Here is a 3699-nt window from a genome sequence, read left to right as displayed (position 1 = left end):
CATTAATTGCCCACAGTTCTGGACTCTGGAAGTCCAAGATCAAGACATGGCAGGTTTAGTGTCTGGTGTGGACTTCCTTCCTGGCTTGTAGACAGCACCTTCTTGCTGTGTTCTCACATGGTGGAAGGGGTGAGGGAGCTCTCTGGGGTCCCTTTTATAAGGGCACTGATTTCATTTATGGGGCTCCACCCCCATGACCTTATCACCTCCCCAAAGTCCCAGTTTCTAATAATATAACCTGGGGGGTTAGGATACATTTGGAAAAGACATGAGCATTCAGACCATAGTAGTGGGAAAGGCTACAGTCATGTGTCACTTAACAACAGAGACACATTCTGATTACTGTGTCCTTAGGTGATTTCCTCATCGTGTGAACATCACAGAATGCACTTTCACAAGCCTGGATGGTCTAGCCTACTACACACCTAGGCTCTATGGTCTAGCCTGTGGCTCCTGGGCCACAAACCTATATTGCAGGTTACTGTACTGAATACTGCAGGCAATTGTAATACAGTGGTAAATATTTCTGTATCTAAATTCATCCAAACATTAAAATGTACAGTAAAAATATGGTATATAAAATAAAAAATGGTACATTAGTGTAGGGCAGATTCATTATAACTTTAAGGAATGGCTGTTGTATATGTAATATATATATCCAGGAGTTGGAGGCTGCAGTGAGCTATGATTGTGCCGCTGCACTCCAGCCTGGGTGACAGGAAAATCCTGTCAAAAGGAAAGGAAAGGAAAAGAGGAGAGGAGAGGAGGGGAGGGGAGGAGAGGGGAGGAAAGGGTGTTAATATCAGATAATTGACAGAGAGTGGGAAACCAGGAGAGAATAATTTGGAGTGGGAAAAAAAGGGAGAGAGTAGATACAAACGCTGTTTGCAAAAGAGCAAATCAGACAGTTTCTCTCACAGCCAACCTGTAGATAAAATAGCGTCCCCTTGTTCTTGTGGGTGTAATGAAAATTCCCACTCGGTAGGTGTTCTACTATTACGACGTTAGGTCTGGTGAAATGCCAGTGCTATTTGCCTGTTGCCATAATTAAGCAGCCATTGACACTTGAGTAAGAATTAATAAATTAGTGCACTGTCAGCAAATGGGTTGTCAGTTTCAAAAACCCAGCTGATTTACTTCCAAGACAGACAGACCCCCCACTGCAGCACAGCGCCTGGAATTCACGGAGTTTATCTGCTAAAGGAGAAGGCAGACTCCAAAAATGGGTTAACAGGAAACTGAACACAAGTCCCTCTCGCGTCAGGATTTTCCAGAGCACAGACTGACCTCTTACAACTCCATAGTAAAAACCAGTGACTTCTGAAGAGGGATTCTGAATCATATTTTTCCGAAGGATTTGGAAGAGTCACTTTTTCATGTGTCATCCTCACTTGTTGGGGACATGTGTGTGTGGCTTCATGATTGATTGCCTTATGCAAACTCTAATTTTGTACACAAGTCTACGCTGGTTATTCTACACAGGTGGTCCAATTCCCCATTTATTTGCCGCTTTTTCTGCCATGCTGTTATCCCTTAAAATGAGCTTTACTTTTTTTTTTTTTTCTAAATGTGTCCAAGGCATGAACCAGGCATAGGCACAGATGAGAAGCCAAGCTGGGATGAACAAAGGGTTGCTTTGTCCCTGGTGATATGAGATGGGCACCACCAACCAGATGCCAGTCTACTCAGGTCAGGGACATAAAATGAGCTTCTTAGGGCAAATCAGAAGGGCACTCAAGGAGAGTCAGAGATAGGGTTTGGATCTGTGTTCCCACCAAATCTCATGTCAAATTGTATTCCCCAGTTTTGGAGGTGGGGCCTGGAGAGAGGTGATTGGCTCATAGGGATGTTACTGGTCCTCAAACTGACCCTTTTCTCATTTTAATAGTAAAAAGCACACCTGCGGGTAGAGATATAAGATGCTAATGAGACCTGCAGTCCATGAACAAGCATGTACGGCTACTGCGCATGTGCACCCAGAGGACCACCCAGAACATGCTTACTAGCAACACCTCTTTCCACCTCCTTATGAATCATCATGTAAGACTCCCATAAAGGGATTTTCTTCAGCAATAATCAATACTCTCTCACCCTAACTAGCTGCCTGCCCGGAATCTCCTTTCTCAGGGTGTACTCTCTATTCTCCCACTGACTTGCAAAATACTCTTTTTGTTTTGCAATAATTTACTCTATGCTGCATCTCCTTATCTGTGTGTCTGTGTTTAAATTCTTTTAAACTAGGAAGACAAGAATCAAGGTATCACAACAGCCGTCAGTAATGTGAGAATGGACTAATATGAACAGAAAATGAGGAAAACGGCTATCAGGTAGCAGGACGAGAAAGTCCCTAATCTCATCCTGCAAACAACCTGCACCACACCAGGCTCACAGGCCCTCCTGTATCCTTCAAGCTCACAGGGACCCCCACCATCCTTCCAAGCTGACAATATCCCCCATGTTCTCCCAAGCTCAAAGTGGCTTCCACATCTTTCCAAGCTCTCACTCACTCACAGTCCATGTCCTCCAAATTATATTTCTCACAAGATTCCACAACTTTCTTTTCCTGCCTCTTCCCTGCAGGCAGAGGTTAGAATCAGCCTCTCTGGTCAGCCTCATCTGAACTCCTTTTTCTATCTTTTCTTCCCATTCGTTCATAATCAGTGCTTTTATTAACATCTCCACACTTGGACATCCTAGGTGAAATGTGCTCCCTGCGGGGCTCTGACGGATACGCCATCTTCATTCATTCATTTCTATAAAAGAACTTGAGGCTTGCAACCCTGTTCACTGTTAAATTTGCCTTTTTAAACCCAGCCTCATATTCCACCATCCTACAGAAACCCCCATGGCTCCACAGTCTCCCAAAAGTAAATTTAAGGGGAAAATAGCTTATGATACACAACTTGCAAAATTTTATCTGTTGATTTCACCTTTCTGATTTGGCTGAAGTTTCACAATGCAGGGGTATCATCCTCACTCTTCCAACAGGAAGAAACCTTTTTCTTCAATCCCCGGCAAACTGGAGAACTAACAGATGAGTAGCACTGGCACTCAAAATATTTAGACACATATGAGGGCATTTCTTGCCCACAACAACAGCTTAACTTTACTGCTACTGTTTACTGCAATGTTAGGAGGCTTGTGAATTTTTCTGACCCTCCAGCAAAGGTGAAGATCAGTCATCCAATAACTGATGTCACAAAACAGATGTCATGAAGCAAACATCTGCAATGGTAATGGTGTAGCAGGACGAGCCACAGACAAAACTCCTCAGACACTGAGTTAAAGAAGGAAGAGGTTTATTCAGCTGGGGGCACCGGCAAGACTCCTGTCTCAAGAGCCGAGCTCTCCAAGTGAGCAATTCCTGTCCCTTTTAAGGGCTCACAACTCTAAGAGGGTACACATGAGAGGGTCGTGGTCAATTGAGCAAGCAGGCGGTATGTGACTGGGGGCTGCATGCACCAGTAATTAGATTGGAACAAAACAGGATAGGGATTTTCACAGTGCTTTTCTATACATGTCTGTAATCTATACATAACAGAACCGATTAGGTCAGGGGTCGATCTACCAGGCCCAGGGTGTGGCACCAGGCTGTCTGCTTGGGGGTTTCATTTCTGCCTTTTAGTTTTTACTTTTTCTTTCTTTGGAGGCAGAAATTGGGCATAAGACAATATGAGGGGTGGTTTCCTCCCTTAATGG

General features: G+C 44.1%; 1 non-coding gene across 1 annotated transcript; it reads right to left on the bottom strand.

The window, feature by feature from the left end:
* Positions 1 to 1565: 1565 nt before the first annotated feature.
* Positions 1566 to 1699, bottom strand: LOC119620043 (small nucleolar RNA SNORA48). Its single transcript, XR_005236438.1, has one exon. It is a non-coding gene; the product is annotated as a small nucleolar RNA SNORA48 (small nucleolar RNA).
* Positions 1700 to 3699: the final 2000 nt, after the last annotated feature.

This window comes from Chlorocebus sabaeus, chromosome X (genome assembly GCF_047675955.1).
Source record: "Chlorocebus sabaeus isolate Y175 chromosome X, mChlSab1.0.hap1, whole genome shotgun sequence".
Taxonomy (NCBI): domain Eukaryota; kingdom Metazoa; phylum Chordata; class Mammalia; order Primates; family Cercopithecidae; genus Chlorocebus; species Chlorocebus sabaeus.
This window is presented reverse-complemented; position numbering and strand designations above follow the sequence as displayed.